Source organism: Tenrec ecaudatus, chromosome X (genome assembly GCF_050624435.1).
Source record: "Tenrec ecaudatus isolate mTenEca1 chromosome X, mTenEca1.hap1, whole genome shotgun sequence".
Classification (NCBI taxonomy): domain Eukaryota; kingdom Metazoa; phylum Chordata; class Mammalia; order Afrosoricida; family Tenrecidae; genus Tenrec; species Tenrec ecaudatus.
This window is the reverse complement of record NC_134548.1, coordinates 19,854,363-19,875,237: the sequence shown is the minus strand read 5'-3', so window position 1 is coordinate 19,875,237 and position 20,875 is coordinate 19,854,363. Positions and strand designations below refer to the sequence as shown.

Genomic DNA, 20,875 nt, shown 5'->3' with positions numbered 1-20,875 from the left:
CAGGACAGAAAACCCAGACATAAAAAAATCCACATACAGACAACTGATTTTTGACAAATGCTCAATAAGCATTACATGTGGTTATTGTGAACACAACTAAGTGAAATATTATACTCTTCATTTTTTGTGGATTCAGAGAAATGTTCTGTTATTAATTGAAGTGAGCAATATAAAAAGAATTGTTTTTATGTTTGAAATCCCTGATTTTTGTATGTGTGTGTGTGTGATTTAAACCGTAATTCTCAAAACATGCTCCCGAGACTAGCAGCATCCTCATCAACTGGGACTTTGTTAGAAATGCATCTCCTTGAATCACACCTTAGAAAATCTTGGCATGGGCCAAGGAGTGGATTGAAGATTTTCAGGTGATTTTGATTTATGCCACAGAGCCATTGCTATCCAGAACACAAGTGAGCCTATCTATGGTGGCGGTTTTGGTAGTTGCTATCAGCCTTGTCAAACTCCTTTCTGCTCTGTGTGTGCAAAGTAGAAATTCTTCATAAGGGTTTTATTTCTTTTTTTTCCCCAACACATTTTCAAAATGTGACCTTTTGGAAGCAGATCATCAACCCTACCTTCTTGGGTGCCCCTGGATTGATTTGATGATGCCCAAACTGCCATTTTTATGTCATACAAATCAGAGAGTTTGGATCATCAGTAGTGTATAGAAGTACATATTGGTTACACCGAGAGAGAATAGCTTCACATTTTAATATATATTTTAAATAAAGGTCTCCATTATTTTAAGCAATACTTTTTTACTTCCGCTATTTAATTACTGGAATGTTTTTTCAAATATTTTTCCCAATTTCAAGTGTGTTGTTCATCTTTTATGATGGTGAAAAATATGTGTATTGGGATAAAAGTCCTTTAGCACTTTTATAATTAGTAGATGCTGTCTCCCAATCTGTGTCTTGTCTCTTCAAAACACTAAATAATGCCTTTTGAAGGATTAGAAACCGAACTCACTGCCATTGACTCAAATCCACCTTATAGTGACTCTATAGGAGAGGTTAGAACAGTCCCCGTGGGTTTCTGAGATTGTCACTCTTCATGAGAGTTCAAAGCCTTGTCTTCCTACCAAGGACTGGCCGGTAGTTTCAAACTGCTGACCTGGTGGTTAGCAGCCGAGCATATAACTGCTGCTTCATAAACACTTTTAATGTTTTATAGAGTTTATTTTATCCAACATTTCTTTTATGGATAATTTTTGGTACCATCTCCAAAACTTTTTTTTTCATATCCAAAACTTTGTACTTCTAGCAAGACAATGAAAATTTTCATCGTGTGTTCCGCTATATAGTTTTACCCCTTAGATTTAGATGATCCACTTTGAGTTAATTTTTGTGTATGGTGTTATTCAATTATCTATGTTCATTACTATTCAATTCATTATTTGTGGAAAAGACTATTTCCTCTGTAGTCTATCAGGATACCTTTATCAAAATTCAGCTGACCCCCTGGGGTGTAGTTATGTGTTGATCATTGCAATCAGTTCCTCCTTCCTCCCCTTCAATCCCTACCTTCATGCCACCCTCCTGGTAATGCTACTCCCATTCCTGTTCCAGGGTTCCATGTGCTGTGAGCTCTTATCTCTTATCTGTACCTGTGCACATGCTCTGGCCTAACCCACTGTGAAAGGCAGGAGTGGAGTCATGATAATGGAGGGTGAGGAAGCCTCATGGAACCAGAGGAACACTGTGACCCATCTGTTAAGGGATATCCCACTGTCGACAGATGGGTTTTCAGTCTGTGCTTCAACGCCCTTTATTCTCAACAATATGGTTTTGTTTGTTTGTTTTGGGTATTCTGATGCCTGTTACCCAATCCCCTTGACACCTCAAGATTGCACAGTCTAGTGTGCTTCTTCCATGTGGTCTTGTTGCTTCTAAGCTAGATGGCTGCTTATTTAACTTCAAGTCTTTAAGACCCTAGATGCTATATCTTTTGAGAGCTGGGCACCATCTGCTTTCTTCAACATATTTGCTTATGCACTCATTTTGTCTTCAGCGATTGTACTGGGAGGGTGAGCATCACAAAATGTCAGCTTGTTGTGTACTGAGGGAGGGCATGAGGTCAGTGTAAGATATTAAAATTATAATCATTTATCAAGGGGTCATGATTGTGGGGGGAGGGAAGGAAAAAAGAGCTGATACCAAGGGCTCAATAGAAAGTAAATGTATAGAAAATAATGATGGAAGCATATGAAAAATATACGTGATACAATTGATGTATGGATTGTTATAAGAGCTGTAAAAGCCCCCAATAAAATGATCTTTTAATGAAAAAATGTACATGGATACATAAAAAAATCAGCTGACCATTCCACAGCTACTGGTCTGCAGCTCCTTTTATGGTGTCAACTGTGGTATTTCTCTGAGGGAAAGAATTACTTAATTTAATACCCCTCTTTTTAAGCAAAATGGAAAGTGGGCATATGGGTGACAGAGACAGATACTGGTTTGGCTTTGGAAATGATGGTTTATTTCAAAACAAATTGGTATTTGAGTATTCACACAAAAGTGAGTAAATATGTTTAAATAACGTTTCTTATACTTTTCTGAAATTAAAAAAGCATCAAATGAGTGAATGAATAAATAAATAAAATTTTTAAATTGACCATGAACAAAAGGATTTATTTCCGGACTTTTAATTATGTTTCATTGATATCTATTTATCTATCCTATATCATACTCCCCCACTTGTCAAGTTGTTGTACTGTGGTGGTTTATGAGTTGCTGGAAGCTATGTCACTGCTATTTCAAATTCCACCAGGATCACCCAAATGAACTGGTTTTAGCTCAGCTTCCAGACTAAGAACAGAGTACAAAGAAAGAACCGGATGCCCACTTAAGAGGAAGTCACCACTGTAAACCTTATGCATAGCATCAAAACATTGTCAGATACTGAAGGTCTAATGAATGGAAGCAAAACATTGTCAGAAACAATGCCAGAGGATCACAAGGCACTCAAAATGTGAACGGGGAGGAATTGCATTCTCAAAGTAGACATGGGAGTGGAGACTTTGGATCATTATTTGCTGATGGGGCACAACTCAAGGTGAGAAGAAACAGCCACAAAAATCTAATAATCAGGACTTGGAACCTAAGAAGTAGGAATTTAGAAAAATTGGAAGCAGTCAGAAATTAAAAGAAATGCATCAAGATCAATATCCTAGACAGTAGTAACCAGGAATGGAGTGGTATTGGCCATTTCAAATCAGAAAATCACATGGTTTACTGTGCAAGGATGACAAACTAAGAGGAATGGCTTTCCATTCATTGTCACAAAGGGAATTTCAAGATTTATTTTGAAGCACAATGCTGTCTGTGATAGGATTATATCTATTTATCTTCAAGGAAATCCTATCAATACAATTGTCCAAATTTATATACTGAACCCAAAGCCTAGTGATAAAGAAATTGAAGCATGCTACTATTGTCTTCAATGTGAAATTTGTCAAACATGCAATCAAACTGCACTGATAATTATTGGTGATAGGAATGCAAAAGTTGTAAACAAAAAGGAAAGAACCGTAGTTGGAGAATATGATCTCAGTGATAGAAACTAAGGTGGGCATCCCATCATAGATTTTTCAAGGCTAGCCACTTCATAATAAGTACCTTTTTTAGACAACACAAAGGTGACTGTAGAAGCGTTTTTACTTTCATATAGAATACTCAGAAATAAAATGGACTACATCTGAGGGAAGAGACAATGAAAAAGCTCAGTATCAGCAGGTAAAACCTGGTCAGGACTGACTGGGGAAGATACTATCAATTGCTCAAATGTAAGTTCATGGTGAAGTTGAAGATAATGAAAACAAGTTCACAAGAGCCAAAATATGATGTAGAGTATATCCCACCCAAATTTCAAGTATATCTCAAGACCAGAAACTATGGGATGACATCAAGATCAGCAGACATTAAGATAGTAAGTGGTCATTAAAAAGACGGGATGGAAAGAAAAGATCAGTGTGAATTTCAGAAGAGACTCAACCTTGCTCTCAGTTTTAGAGTAGCTAAGGAAAAATGGGAAAATGATGAAGTGAAAGAACTGAGCCGGAAATTTCAAAGGGCAGCTCCAGAAGATAAAGTAAAATGTTATAATTAAATGTGCAAAGACTTAGAGTTAGAAAACCCAAATGGAAGACCACACTCAGCATATCTTACACTGAGAGTACTCAAGAAAAGAGGTGAGCCTTGAGTTGCAATACTGAAAGATTCGAATGCTCATATATAAGTACAAATTCGAGGTAAAGGCAGTAGAAACAAGACCACAAGAGCTAAAATATAACCTTGAGTCTATACTACCTGAAGTTCGAGAACATTTCAAGAACAAATTTATTGCATTAAACACTAATGACAGAAGATTTGATGAGCTATGGGAGAACATCAAGACCATCATTCATGAAGAAAGCAAAAGGTCATGAAAGCCAAGGTAGAGAACCCATTAGATACAGTAATGATTTTCTGAGGGCATAGGCAGGAGGGTCAGGAGAAAGGAGAGCTTATAGCAATGATGACTGTGTAATCCCACTTGAGGGTAATGGATAACAGAATTGTAGGTGAAGGGATATATTAGATGGTGTAAGACACAGGGGTGGGTGGGAGGAATCACATAACAATAAGGGTTCCTAGGAGGTAGGGCAGAGGAGGGAGGGGATCAAGGGGAGATGATATCAGGGAGTTCAAGAAGAAAGAAAATCCTTTGAAACTGATGGTGACAGGAATTGCACAAATATGCTTGATCTAACTGAATTATGAATTGTTACAAGATCTATAAGTGCTCCCAATAAAATGATTTCTAAAAAAAAGGAAAGAAAGAAAAGATCACTGGTGGTGTCAGAAGAGACTCAGAAATTTGCTCTTAATCAAAGAGATGAATAAAAAATTACAAAAGGCAGCTCGAGAAGACAAAGTCTAGTATAAAATGTACAGAGACCAAGAGTTAGAATACAAAAGGAACATGTTCACCATATTTTGAATGGAAAGAATTAAGGATTGAAGCCTCAAACTGAACTATTCTGTGGTCAAAATCCTGAATGATGAAGGAAGCATCCAAAGCAGATGGAAAATTCTTGAAGCTGAGTTATGTGTTTTTCTCTTTGTTTGGTATGAACTTTATAGGGACAGCAAGTAGAATAAAGGTTTCAGGGGGTGGGGGTACAGTGGGGGGGTGTAAATGGGAGATGATATCAAGGAGTCCATGTAGAAAAATAATGGTTGGAAACTGTGGTAGCAATTGTACAAGTATACTTGATGTGTTTGAAATATGGAATGATAAATCCCAACGCATAATAATAATGAAATGGAAAAATATAGAGAATCACTGTACCCAAAGAACTAGGCAAAATTCAACCATTTGAAGAGCAAAAACCAAGGGTTCTGAAGGAAGAAGTCCAGGGTACACTGAAAGTATTAATAAAAACCAAGACTCTAAGAACTGAAGGGATATAAATTGAGATGTTTCAGCAAGCTGATGAAACACTGGAAGCACTTACTTGACTCTGCCCTGAAGTTTGGAAAACAGCTCCTTGACCAACTGACTGACTGAATAAAATCCATATTTGCACCCACTCCAAAGAAAGGTGAGCCAACATCATGCTCAAATTATAGAACATTATCCTTGGTATCAAATGTAAGTAAAATGTTGCTGAAGATCCTGCAATGATGGTTACCCCAGTTCATACACAAGGAGCTACCAGAGCTACAGACAGATTCAGAAGAGGACTCGGAACAAGGGATACCATTGTCCATGTTCTATGGATCTTGGCTGAAAGAGAATGTCAGAAAGATATTTGCTTGTATTTTCCTGACTGTGCAAAGACATTCAACTATGTGGACCATAACAAACTACGAATGGCTTTGAGAAAAATGAGAAATCCAGAACATTTTTTTGTGCTCTTGTGGACAAGAGGCAGCCGTGTGAACAGAACACAGGAATGCTGCATGGCTGAAAATCAGGAAATACATGTGTCAGACTTGTATCTTCTTACCATACTTATTTGATCTGTATTCTGAGCAAATCATCAGAGAAACTGAATTAAATGAAGGAAATGTGGCATCAGAATGGAAGGAAGCCTTATTAATAACCTGAGATATGCAGATAGCGCAACCTTGCTTGCTGAAATTCAAGATTTGAAGCACTTGCTCATGAAAGTTAAGGACAGCAGACCAGTTTGGATTACACCTATTAGCAGTATAATGCTTAACCTATTTGCTTGCCAGGGCTACTTTATTTGTTAATATGGTATATTAGATCCATTGATTTTTCCCCCAAATAGTTTTCTTAAGCTATATTTCACATAGTTCAATCGTATTTATAAAGAATTATATATACATAACTAGGTAACCTTGCCATTTTCATATAAATCCCACTTGATCAATATGTATATTTATTTTAAATATTACTGAATTTAGTTTACTTTTATTTTGACAAATATCTTAAGGTCCAATGTTAATGAGGAATAATTATATGTAACTTTCTTTTCTTCTGCCAACCTTGTGTGAATTTGGCATCATGAAAATATGAGACTCATACACTAAATTGGGGAGTGTATTCCCTGATTCTATTTTTTTTGCCAGTAACAAGGGTCCAGAATTACGTGTCACTGTTTCAGCCAGATACAGAGATCTTGTTTTTATGAGAAGCCCTAAGATTATTAAGCAAGAACAAGACAGAGGGGAAAAAGTAGGGTTTGTTTCCTCCAAATACCATTGATTACCTGTGGAAAATCTTGCAAGTAATTTACCCCCAAATGTGTGGTGCAAAACAGATTTTGCAATGCTCACAGAAAAGAATTACCTGTACATACATGTGCTCAAGGGTTCCATTTATCACGAGTTTAACCTTTTCCAGACTGACTTCCCCTGGAGTACAATGCTGCACTTCTTATCTCAAAAGGGGATGTGCCAGGCCTAGCTCCCTGACTTTTATGATGTCACTTACTTTATTCTTAGGTTCGAAGCTTACCAGAATATTGTAATGCAAAAGAGGGGGCTGCCACATACTGCTACAGAAAACTCCATTTGGGGCTTTCTGTAAAACTCAATCTTAGTGGATTTGTGTTTGGCTGTAATGGGCATGGTGGGCAATTTGAAACCTCAGGAGAAAGACTAGGCTTTCTATACCTATAAACTATTATACCAGAGGTTCTCAAGTTGTGGGTCATGACCCCTTTGGGGGGAGTGAAATGACCTTTTCACAGGGGTCACTGGATTCATAACAGTAGCAATATTGTAGTGATGAAGTAGCAACGAAAATAATTTTATGGTTGGGGGTCACCACAAATGAGGAACTGTATTAAAGGGCCGCAGCATTAGGAGAATTGAGAACCACTGAGTCATAGTTTCAGAAACTCACACAGGATCACTATGAGTCAGCATTCCCTCAATAGCAGTGAGTTTTGTTTGGAGCTCTTTTACCTCCTCTTATCATTTCTACTGAAAAAGCTGGTGAAAGCTATGCATTTGTTAAATAAATTTTGTATTGTATTTTTGGCCAGAAGATTTACATTTCAGACCATCAACTCTGCATTCAACAGTTCCAACCACCCAATAATCCTCCCCCTTACTGTAGCCAACCTCTTTCCCCTGATTTTTTTCTCCCTTTTGGAACTCCATCTGCCCTTTCACCTAAATCTCCAGACAAACTTTGATCTCCATCTGAAAAATAGGGAAACAGAATCCATACCCTACTCTTTGTACAAACAAAACTAACTCAAGATGGATCAAATACCTAAATGTAAGACCCAGAGCTATAAAGATCATCAATGAAAACCTAAAGATAAGCTTAAGGGCCTAATTGCAGGGCACAGGTAATGAAGGAAGCCAGCAAAAGAGATGACTGAGACCTACATAAAAGAAGTCATGTATGTATATCAAGAGACGTCTTTCAAAGAGTAAAAAGAGAACCCATGAACTGGGGGAAAAACCTGTAGCAATGATCCAATAGACAGGGGACTAATCTCTAACATCTATAGAAAACCACAACACCTCGACAATAAAAAAACATGAATACTCCAGCTAAAAAGTGGGCAAAGGACATGAATAGACAGTCCACCAAAGATGACATTCATATTGCTAGCAAATATATGAAGAGATACTCACAATCCCTAGCCATAAGGAAGATGCCAGTCAAAACAACAGTGAGTTATTACCTACTCTGACAATGACAGCATTCAAAGGGCTTGTATTTTTAATACAATAGTTCCTACAGTTCACCGCAGAAGTTACCGAGACTTATCATTTACTTTGTGGGAATGTTTTACTTTTTAAACACAGCTTTATTTTCTTGGAATTGACATATAATGGACTTAATATATTGAAGTCCGACAATGTAATACATTTTGATGAATGTATGTAGGAGCCCTGGTAGTGTAGTGGTTATGTGGTGAGCTGTTAACTGCAAGGTCAGCAGTTCGAAAGCGCCAGCTGCTAAGTGGCAGAAAGATAAAACTTTTTACTTACAGTATGAGAAACACACGGGGGCTCTTCTAGGCAGACCTTTAGGCTCTCTGGGTCAGAATCGGCTCAATGGCAGTGCATTTGGTTGGTGGGTTGGCTTTTTATATAGGAGCTTTAGTGGTGCACTCGTTAAACACTTGACTGCTAACCTGAAGCGCAGGCAGAGAAACCCAGCAGCTACTCTGTAACAGAAAGATGTGGCAGCCTTGAAAACTCCACGCAGCAGTTCTGTTAGATTTCTCCGGTGGGAAATACCTTGCTTCTTGGATTCACAAGAGAAAGAAATCACGCCGAAGCCTAGTTTGTGATCCAAGAGGGTTTTTACAAAGGAAAGAAGAAGTTTCAAGATTTAAAGTCTCAAAGGAGTACACGCTATTTCAGGGAAGCATGCCAAACCATGGGTAGGCCACGGTGGGGCTCACAGCTGAGCATGGCCACTCTCGTGGAACTGCTCGCCCACACGTGGTGATCTGAAGCCAGAGAGATCACAGCACGACTGAGCGGCCCAGGAGCAGGGTCAAGGGGAAAAGGCAGAGGGTCAGAAGGGCTGGCTGTCCTGCTACCAAGGCATTTAAACCTCTGGCTGGAGTGGCATTTCAAAGGTATTGGTTGAGCCCATTGGCTGAATCAAGTCCACCTGGGCCTACCTTGGGCCACCCAGGTGTACTGCCCACCTTGTGTGTGTGTGTGTGGTGGGGAGCGGGGGGGGGGGGGGGGGGGGGGAGGGGGGTTTGAATCAGAGCATGCCCAGTCTTTATGGGTGGCTAAGGTTTGCCTGATTCTCTTCCAACCTCCTCTATGGGGGCCTTCAGGCATGGGGAGGGACAACCCCCTCTATTCTGATACCTGACAGTCTGTTAGGTATTATAAGGCCATTATGAGTCTGAATGACATCGATGGCAATGGACTTAATGGGTATATATAGCAGTGAAACCATGGCCATGCTAAAAACTGTAGACCAGCAGTTCTCAACCTGTGGGTCATGACCCTTTTGGGGGTCGAACAACCCTTTCATAGGGGTTGCCCAATTCATAACAGTAGCAAAATCACGGTTATGAAGTAACAACAAAAATAATGTTATGGTTGGGGGCATCACCACATCATGAGAAATTATACTGTATTCAAGGAGTCGCGGCATTAGGAAGGCTGAGAACCTATGGTGCAGACTTATCTATTACCCGCAAACATTCTCATCTGACTGTAGAGCTCCATTTTGCCTTTCCTCAGTTCCAGGTTCTCTGGCAAACACTGATATGTTTCCTGTCATTATAGGTTCCTTTTCAATTTCTCAAAATTTTGAGAAAGCATAAATTATGTGTTCTTTTCTGGCAGGGGATGGGGGAGAGGCGGGATCTGATTCATTGCCCTTAGCATATTAATTTTGAGATCCATCCTGGTTTACATATGTATTGATAATCCATTCATTTGATTGTTGAGTCCTATCCCATTGTATGGATGTCCAGCAGAGGTGACTTTCAAATAAGGGGACACTCATCTCAGTGGAGGGGGGGGATCAACAGGCCTTCCCAAGAAGCAAAGGTCAGGATGTAAACATTTTGTGCCTTAGAAAAATAGGTCAGGGTGTAAATGGTTTGTTCCTTGGAAGAATGTAGCTGATGCCACTCACCTAGGGGGTAAAACTCACCCCCTCCCCAGACAATTGGCCACTCTTTATATGTCAAAGGACTCCAAAGCTTGGGCTGAATTGAGCATTAACCCCCTAGCTTTACTTTTTTCTCTATGCATAAAAGCTTCACATTCAGTAGGGAGAGCAGAATACTTTGTATTTTCACTTAGTGCTGCCCAGCTTGATCTATATTATTATTCGTCAAAAAAACTCCATTTCTCTCACTCTTCACAGAGTACAAGATTTTCTTCTTTAACAATACAGTATTTTAAAAAAATGTCATCCACTAACCTGTTGATGGACATTTGTATTTGATTCAGACTGTTGGCTATTACAAACAAGACTGTAATAAAAAATCCATATACCTGTCTTTACATTAATATATACTTCCCCAGATCTGGCGTAATCACTAGGAAAGTAATGACTGAACCACATGGGACGCACGTTTTCCTCCGGAGACACTGCTGACGTCTTCCCCAAAGTTCAGGTACCATTTTACCTTCCCACAGCAGTCCCATGGGTCGGGGCTGTTCAGTGGTTCTATATCCTTACCATCAGTTCATATGGTCAGATCTTTTAAATTTACACGATCTAATTGGTCTGTAATCATATGTCAGTGTTAATTTAATTCTCATTTTCCTCATGACTAGTGATGCTGAACATTTCTTCTGTGCGTCTTACCATCCCTTATCTGGCTTTAGGCGCTCCCGTGGCTCATTTGGGTTGTTAGCTGAAAGGTCGGGCATTCGAACCCACCAGCTACTACATGAAAAGATGTCATAAAGACTGCCAATCTCCTGAACCTGGTGGAGTGGTTCTGTTCTGGCCTGTTGGGTCTCTGGGAGTTGGACTCTATGCATGGTAATGATAATGGTGGTGGGCGTGGCTTTCGGTTTTGCTCACCTCTGTTTTGGAAGGGGTACAGCTAGAATGCTTCTTAGCAGGGAGAATAGTAATACTTGCCCTTGCTTACCTTAGAGAAGGCCATCATGCTTGGCAGAGAGTCAAGAACAAAGAGAGAGACCCTCAATAAGATGGAGTGGCACAGCAGGTACCACAATGGGCTGAAATATAGACACAATTTTGAGTATGGTACAGGACCTAGCAGGGAAACCAAGTCAAAGATGTGCGCAGATGACTAATCACTCCCCACCAGTCTTTCAGAAATAGAAAATAGTTTTTATTGCAGGATGCAGAGCAACAGGCCAGGAGCATGGTTCCTCAGATTTGATTAAAAATTTCCAGGGTAGTGGAAAGAGAAGCTATACATATTCTTATAAAGGGTTGGGACAAGACTGAGGCTTGCCTGAATTCATGTGTGTTTCAAATGAAAGAACATCCAATTTTTTAATTCACTGCAGAGGGGTACAGGAAGCTCTGGAAAACTAGGAGGTTTTACTGGGACTTGAAGAAATTGGCCTAAAAGGATCTGCCCATACGTGAGAGCATGAAGTAGTTGAATCAAGTTTGGGCTAATTAATTCTGAATGTCACCGGTGTTTTCTGGAGTTATGGACAGCAATGCATTAGCAAGAGGATGGGTAACATTAATGTCAGATGTGCTGCAGTTTGCAATGGTTTGATGTGCTGTTCCTAGCATTAGTCTGACTCAAAGTTGACATGATGGTACCACCTAAAAACAATAACTACATGCCTTCTATTGTGCAGTGTTGTTGACATTCTTTCACTTGGTTGTTATTCTGTCTGGTTGAATTTGTTGACATTTTGTGTAGAAATTTTATAGCTAAGTTCATGAAGTATATTGGCATATAGTTTTCTGGTAATACATTTCAACTGGTTGTGGTAGTGTTGGGTAAACATCACTAAAAAACAATATCTGTTCTCCACCTAACCACCGCTTGTCTGCCAGTTAGTCACACCGTGGTGGTGTGTGTGTGGTGATGCTGTGTCACTGGTGTTTCAGACACCAGCAGGATTACCCTTGCTGAACAGGTTTCAGCACAGTTGAAATGAGAAGATATCCATATTTGTACGCACTCGGTTACCGGAGCAGACTTCCAGTTGAAACTTCTTCCCTGCTCAGTAAGAATAACAAAGCAGGGAGCCAAGCTTACTGCAAGCAAGCAGATTTATGAGAGAGAGAAGTGGCTTGCAAGTAGAAACGAGCTAAATGTTTATTGGAGAGAGAAGCATCTTGCAAGTAGTGGTATGGAGAAAACTACAGTAACACAGACTATGTCTCCTTGAACAAGTAAAAAGAGAGCACTTAAGGGAGTTTGGTCCAGAAGAACATTATATGTATGCATAAAAGAGATGGGGCATTAGAGAAATTGAGTACATTTGGGTAAGGTGGTGATAATTAGGTGTATACTCAATAGGTATTCCAAATGGGGACTGCATCAAATGGTTTCTGGATGGAATATCATCACTTATTATGGGATGGTGGCACCCATACTTGGCAACTGGTTCCTCTGCCCTGGTGTTCTTGGTTTTGGGGTTCAACTCAAGGTAGGTAACAAGTGTCTGGCTTACTCCTGTTTCTGTGTCCACTCTGAGCTGGCCAATTGCTGAACACTGCAGAGAAAGGAAGTGGATCTGTTTGATAGTTACATAATCAGGTGTGAGTTTGGGACTTGAGAGGATTGAGAGAGAAAGGTTTCAGTCTAATCTGTTAATCAGGTCACAGCTAATGAGGCCTCTGTGTGGGCATGGCCTTCCCCTGAGGATTTTGGGAATTTCTGGATTTCTTACTTGGAGGCGGGAGACACTTTCTTCTCTCTGCACTCACTCCAACCTAGAGAGACATTGCAGCTGACAAGACACATAGAACTATGCTGGTGCCCTGAGCTGAGGGAATCAGGTGGAGACCCCTGCCAGCACTGAGATGCTGCTACCTACACTGGATCCACAAGATGTACCATCCACAGGCCTGTGATCTTGCTTTAGGTGTCATTGCATGTGTTCTGTGAGTCTGGAGAGGACTTTGTAGATTGGTATGGGAAATATGGGTTAATATTAGATGTATGGACTTACTCTGGGCTGGGCTGGGATGTTTACTCTATTTTTAATTGCTCTTGTATGTACAGCTCTTTTCTACACACATGTGAGTATCTATGAATCTGTTTTCCTAGTCAACCAGGGCTAGCACAAACTGAAAAATACATTATTGTTGCAAAACAAAGCTAGAGATCCCATGCTAGAATTTTGCAAAAACAATGACTTGTACATAGAAAATAACTTTCTTTCCAGCAACATATAGCCTTCCCCAGATAGAAGACACAGAAATCAAATTGACTACATCTGTGAGAAGACATGATGGAGAGCCTCAATATCAACAACTAAAACCAGACCAGGGTCTGACTGGAATAAACCATCAATTGCTCATATGTACGGTCAGGATAAAGCTGAAGAAAATTACATATATATTCATGTATAAGCCAAGTTTTTCAGCACATTTTAATGCAGTTTTTGTGGTAAAATTAGGCGCCACAGCTGATATTCCGATTGGCTTATACTGGAGAATATAGGTAAAACAAATCCACAAGAGTCACAATGCAACCTTGAATCTAACTCACCCAAATTTTAAGAACATCTCTAGAACAAATTTTACTCAATAAACACTAAAGACAGAAGACCGGAAGAGCTGTGGGCAGACATCAAAATCATCATTCATGAAGACAGCAAAAGTCTATTTAAAAAAATGAATGCGGGAGTGTGCAGAGTGGGGACCCAAAGTCCATCTGTAGGCAACTGGACATCCCCTTACAAAAGAGTCACGGGGAGGAGATGGGCCAGTTAGGGTACAGTGGAGCGACGATGAAACATACAACTTCCCTCTAGTTCCTAAATGCTTCCTACCCTCCACTATCATGATCCCTTTCTACCTTACAAATCTGAGTACACCAGAGAATGTATACACTAAGTACAGATAGGAAACGGAAACACAGGGAACCTAGGACAGATGATCCCTTCAGGACCAGTGGTGAGAATGGCGATACCAGGAGGATGGAGGGAAGGTGAGGGAGTAAAGGGGAACAGATTACAAGGCTGTGCATATAAGGTCCTCCCTGGGGGGAAGCACAGTGGAGAAGTGGGTGAAGGGAGATGTCAGATGGTGTAGATATGACAAAATAATAATAATTTATAAATTGTCAAGGGCTCATGGTGGATGGGAGAGCAGGGAGAGAGGGGAAAAAAGAGTAGTGGATACCAGGGGCTCAAGTAGAAAGCAGATGTTTTGAGAATGATGAGGGAAACAAATGTACAGGAGTACTTGACACAATGGATGTAAATGTGGAATGTGATAAGAGTTGTATGAGCCCCCAATAAAATGATTTAATTTAAAAAGTCAGGAAAGATAGAAAAGATCTGAGTGAATGTAAGAAGGGACTGAAACTTGCTCTTAATCGCAGGGTAGCTAAAGCAAATGGAAGAAAGAATGAAGTCAAGGAGTTGGATAGAAAATGTCAAAGGACAGTTTGAGCACTCAAAGCCAAATATTATAAAGAAATGTGCACGGACCTAGAATTAGACAAGTAAAACAGGAGGAACATGCTCAGCATACCTTAATTTGAAAGAACTAAATTCAAGCTTTGAATTGCAATGTTGAAAGATTTCATAGACAGAATATTGAATGACACAGGAAGCCTCACGAGAAGATGAGAAGAATACAGAGTCACGGTACCAGAATCATTACTTGACAGTTCACAATTTCAAGAGGTGGAATATAGGGAAGAACCAATGGTTGCTGAAGGAAGATGGTCAAATTGCACTGAAAGCATTAGCCAAAGACAAGGCTCCAGGAATTGATGGAATGCCCATTGAAATGTTTCAGAAAGCTGAGATAGCACTGGAATAACTCACACTTCTATTCCAGAACATTTGGAAGATGGCTGCTTGGCCAACTGGCTGGAAGAGATCCATATTATCATATCATTGATATCACACAAAAGAAAAATTTTCCTTAAGATTGTCCAACATCGGTTGTAGATGTTGACAGAGAATTGTAGAAATCCAGGCTGGATTCAGGAGAGGACATGGAACAAGGGATATCATTCCTGGAGTCAGGTGGATCTTGGCTTCAAGCAGAGAATATCAGAAAGATGTTTACTTGTATTTTATTGACTATCCCAAGGAATTCGACTGTGTAGACCATAATAAACTGTGGATAATTTTAAGAAGAATAGGAATTCAAGAACAATTCATTGTGCTCATTTGAAACTTGTATAATCATCAAGAGGCAGTTGTGCAAACAGAACAAGGGAAGACAGCATGGTGTAAAATCAGGAAAGGTGTGAGTCAGGGTTGTATCCTCTCACCATACTTGTTCAATCTGTATGTTGAGCCAATAATCAGAGAATCTGGATGATATGAAGAAAACTGCAGCATCTGGATTTCAGAAAGGATTATTAGCAACCTGCAATATACAAATGACACAACCTGGCTTGCTGAAAGGGAAGAAAAATTGAAGCTCTTGCTGAGGAAGATCAAGGATTGTAGCCTTCAGTATAAATTACCACTCAATACAAGGGAAGCCAAAATTCCCACAACTGGACCAATAGGTAACATCATGATAAATGGAGAAAAGTTTGATATTGTCAAGGATTTTGTGTTACTTGGATCCACAGTCAATGCTCATGGTAGCAGCAGTCAAAAGATCAAAAGATGTATTGCATTTAGCAAACCTGCTGCACAAGACTTTTTTAGGATATTGAAAAGCAAGTATGTTTTCTTTGAGGATGAAGGTGTGCCTGACCCCAGCCATTATATTCTCCATCGCTTTATATGCATGTGAAAGTTGGACATTGAATATGGAAGACTGCAGAAAATTGATGCATTTGAATCACAGGCCAATATAAGAATATTGAAAGTACCATGGACTGCTAAGGAGAGAAACCAATCTGTATAACGACTAAAGACCAGAGTGCTCCTCACAGGCAAGGATGGCAAGATTCTCTCTTGTCAGGAGAGACCAGTCCCTGGAGAAGGATACCATGGTTGGTAAAGTGGAGGGGCGGAGAAAAAGAGGGAGGCCATCAAAGATATAGATTAACACAGAACAAATGAGTACTGCATGATTTTAAGTCAGGGAAGATAGGTGTCAGGGTTGCATCCTCTTACTATACTTCTTCAATTTTTATATGGAGCTAATAATCAGTGCAGCTGGGTTATATGAAGAAGAAAGTGTCATCAGGAGCAGAGGAAAACTTATTAAACATTTCGATATGCAGATGACACAATTTGGCTTGTTGAAAGTGAGGAAGACTGAAGCACTTGCTGATGAAGATCAAGGACTGCAACTTTCAATATGGATCACAGCTCAATGTAAAGAAAAGCAGAATCCTCACAACTGGACCAATAGACGACATCAGGATAAATGGAGGAAAGTTGGAAGTTGTCAAGGAGTTCCTTTTACTGGGCTATATAATCAACACACTGAAAGCAGCAGTCAATAATTTAAATATCATATTGCGTTGGGCAAACCTGTTGCAGAAGAACTCTTTAAAGTTTTGAAGAGCACTGGGATCACTTGGAAGAGTACGCTGTGCCTGACCCAATGCATGGTTTTTTCAATTGCCTCTTACGCTTGTGAACATTAGAGACTGAATAAGGAAGACTGAATACGAATGGATGCATTTGGATTATGGTGCAGGTGAAGACTACTGCAAATAGCGTGAACTGCCAGAAGAACATAAAAAAATTGTCTTGGAAGAAGTACAACCAGTGTGCTTGTTAGAAGAGAGAATGGCAAGGCTTTTGGACATGTTATCAGGAGAGATCAGTTCCTGGAGAAAGACATTATGCTTGGTAACGTGGAGGGGTAGTGGAAAAGAGGAAAACCTTTGATTAGATGTATCGACACAATGGCTGCAGCAATGTGTTCCAGCAAGACAACAATCAAGAGAATGGTGTAGCTACCAGTGTTTCATTCTGCTGTATACATCATGTTGCCAAGTGGGAATCCGCTTGATAGCACTTAACAACAATATTCTTAACCCAAGGCACCCTGGTGGCATTGTTGTGTGAGTGTCAGACTAACAAGTACAAGGTTGGCATTTTAAACCACCTGTGGGCGAAGGATGAGATTATGTGCTCCTGTAAAGATTTACAGCCTTGGAAACCCTTTGGTCACCATGTGACAGAATCAACTCCAGAACAAGGTGTTATTATCAATGCAGAAAACATTTCCATAGAGGAAAAAACTAGGAGGCAAAGGGCAATTATAGAGGTCTAAATACAGGCATGTACTTATGAAAATATATTTATATATGAGGATAGGGAAATAGATCTATTTACATGTATTTATAGGTTTAGTATTAAGGTAGCAGATGGACATTGGGCCTCTACTCAAGTACTCCCTCAATGCAAGAACACTTTGTTCTATTAAACTGGCATTTGATGATGCCCACCTTCCTTACATGATCGCTGAAGACAAAGTGGGTGCATAAGAAAATATGGTGAAAAAAGCTGATGGTGCCTGGCTATCAAAAGACATAGGGTCTGCAGTCTTAAAGGCTTGAAGGGAAACAATCGGCCATCTAGCTGGGCAACAACAAAGCCCACTTGGAAGAAGCACACCAGCCTGTGTGATCACGAGGTGTTGATAGGATCAGGTATCAGGCATCTAGGAACACAAAGATCATATCATTGTGAATGAGAGGGGTGCAGAGTAGAGACCCAAATCCCATCTGTAAGCAACTGGACATCCCCTTACAGAAGGGTCGTGGGGAGGAGATGAGTCAGTCAGGGTACAGTATAGCACTGATGAAACATACAACTTACCTCTACTTCTTTAATGTTTTCTTCCCCCGCCGCCCCCACCCCAACTATCATGATCCCAATTCTACCTTGCAAATCCAGCTAGGCCAGAAGATGTACATTGGTACAAATAAGAGCTGGAAACATAGGGAATCCAAGACAGATAAACGCCTCAGGACCAATAATGAGAGTAGCGATACCAGGAGGGTAACTGAAAGGTCAGGGGAGAAAGTGGGAACTGGTCACAATAATTTACATATAACCCCCTCCCTGAGGGATGGATAACAGAAAAGTGGGTGAAGGGAGACATTGGGCAGTGTAAAATATGAAAAAGTAGTAATAATTTATAAATTATCTAGGGTACATGAAGGAGGGAGGGTAGGGGATGGAGGGGGAAATTGAGAAGCTGATACCAAGGGCTCAAGTAGAAAGAAAATATTCTGAAAGTGATGATGGCAACACATGTACAAATGTGCTTGACAGATTGGATGTATGTATGAATTGTGATGAGTTGTACTAGCCCCCAATAAAATGATTTTTTAAAGAAAAATAAAACATTTTTTTAAAAGTAGGGAAAACAGGAAAGGGTTTTCTTGTTTGTTTTTAGAGATCATTTTATTGGGGGCTCTTATAGCCCTTATAACAATGCATACATGAATTGTATCAAGCATATTTGTAAATAGGTTGCCATCATTATTTTCTAAACATTTACATTACCCTCTCTGCCCCCCTACCACCCTCATGACCTCTTGATGAATTATAAATTATTATTATTTTCACATCTTACACCAACTGCTGTCTCCTTTCCCCCGTGGTTTCTTCCCCACCCCCTCCCCCTACCTTCCTGGTAGCGCTACGCCCATTTCTATACCTGAGGTGTTTATCTGACATGGATTCTTTGTGTCCTGAGCTCTTACCTGTATCTGTGTACATGATCTGGCTAGACCTCAGTGAAAGACAGGATTGGGGTCATGCTAGTTGGGGGTGAGGAAGCCTCAAGGAACCAGAGGAATATTGTGTGTTTCATCAGTGCTATACTGCACCCTGGTTGACTCATCTCTTCCTTGTGACCCTTCTCTGAGGGCTGTCACATTGTCTACAGATGGGTTTTGGGTCTCTGCCATGACATCCTCATTTTCAACAATATGTTTTTGTTTGTTTGTTTGTTTTGAGTCTTCTGATGCCTGTTATCTAATCTCGTCGATGCCCCATGATCACATAGGCCGGTGTGCTTCATTCATGTGGGCTTGTTACTTCTCTGCTAGATGGCCGCTTGTTTAACCTCAAGCCTCAAAGGGAAGTTTTATTATTGAATTTGTATTAATCCAGAATGTGATAGGTCCTAGGAATCCACTACTGAGACTGGAAAGGTAGAACTACAGCTTAATTTTTATATCTGAGTAGATAAAACTGAGCATTCATATTTAAGATAGAATTACCAATTTTTTGTATCTCTATGAAAGGATGCTTGAAATTATACTAGTCTCCTTCCAGGAAGCTGGGGGATAAGGGTGTGATCATCTTTGATGGTTGAGTTTCAGAAGAGATGGAAGTCTGGCAGTCACCAATTCAAGGATGGTTACCAAGAGTAGCATGGAATGTGATGGTAACGACTGTGTCAATTTGATTGGTCCATGATTTTTGGTAGTTTGGCAGTTATATAATGATAACATTTGGAATGTATGTAACAATGTACTCATCCTCTATTCTGTGATCTGATGTGGTCATCCTTTATTATCACCAAGCATAGATTTTTACCTACAGATCTGATCTTTCTCACCTAACCCTGTCAGTAAGTGAGAAGTGTGTTTATTTGTATTTTTGCCTTCATCTAATTTTTCTACTGCTTTTCTTTTGCTAATTTCTTAAAGTTGAAGTTGAGGTTATTCATTTGAGCACTTCCTTCTTTATTAGGTATGTATTTCATTATCTGAATCATCTGTATATTTATTTCAAGTCATGACTCACATTTGATATGAGAAATAGTTTCTCTCTACTTGAATCCAGGTTTCTGTCATCCACAGAGTTGGAGTGACCTACCTAGGCTATTGCTCTCAGATCTTATTTTTAACACAGAGCCTTGAGAAAAAGGGTGCCCTAAGGGCCACTCATTATTCAAACAATCTACACACACACACATACACACACACGCACACACATTTTTGAGGCTGTGAATCTTTACAGAAGCAGACAACCTCATCTTTCTCCTGAGGAACCATTGGCAGGTTTGAACCACTAAACTTACAGTCAGCAGTTGAACAGTTACCCGAAATGTAGCACAAAACGAGTTTGTTTTTGAAAAATTGAGTCCAGCAGTTGGATATGTGATTAATTATCCATGTACTAACAGTTTCTCGAAACAGGAACTCCTGTGTTTAACGGGAAGGTGCATTTTAGAGTAAATTGCTATTATGCAAAAAAATGGCCCCGGCCCCTTTTCCATGACAATGTCAGCAAGATGGGGGCAAGTCAAAGAGCAAAACAAGAGCTTCTGTTAAAAGTAGAGTTTATCGAAGACACAAAGTGATCCTGCATCAGTCAGCACTTGCTGACAATTCACCAAAGTATTGCAGCAAAAGGGAATTTTCACAGAGCTTATATACAGCAAGGAGTCTTGGTAAACTGACTACCAACTCCAAGGTTGGCAGTTCAATCTCACCAGCAGCTCCTTGGGAGTAAAATGAGTCTGTCTGCTCCCATAAAGTTTTACAAAGGCTTTGGAATCCTATAAAGGGGGGGGGTGTCACTAAGAGTCAGAAACAACCTGATGATAGTGGGCTTGGTTATTTTATTCTGATTTTAAATACAGAGGATCCAGTAACTTACAAGAAGAACATTCTGATCGGTTGGCATTCATAAAATCATGCTTCACCAGACACACAACAGTGACAAGAGCAGTTGAATCTGTAGATAGTTCAAGGGCCAGCTGAATCAATGCTCTTCCTGGCTGCATCTAGTGAGAGCGAGGGGAGGAGGCTGGGAAGGACACCTCCAGGAGGTATTGTCTAGCTAAATTTCGAAGTCATCTCAGAAGAAGCAGTAGACAGAAAAATAAAATGATG

The 20,875-nt window shown here is 40.0% G+C and overlaps 1 pseudogene; it reads left to right on the top strand.

The window, feature by feature from the left end:
• The first annotated feature begins 2,323 nt into the window (after positions 1 to 2,323).
• Positions 2,324 to 2,454, top strand: LOC142435383 (small nucleolar RNA SNORA41; annotated as a pseudogene).
• Positions 2,455 to 20,875: the final 18,421 nt, after the last annotated feature.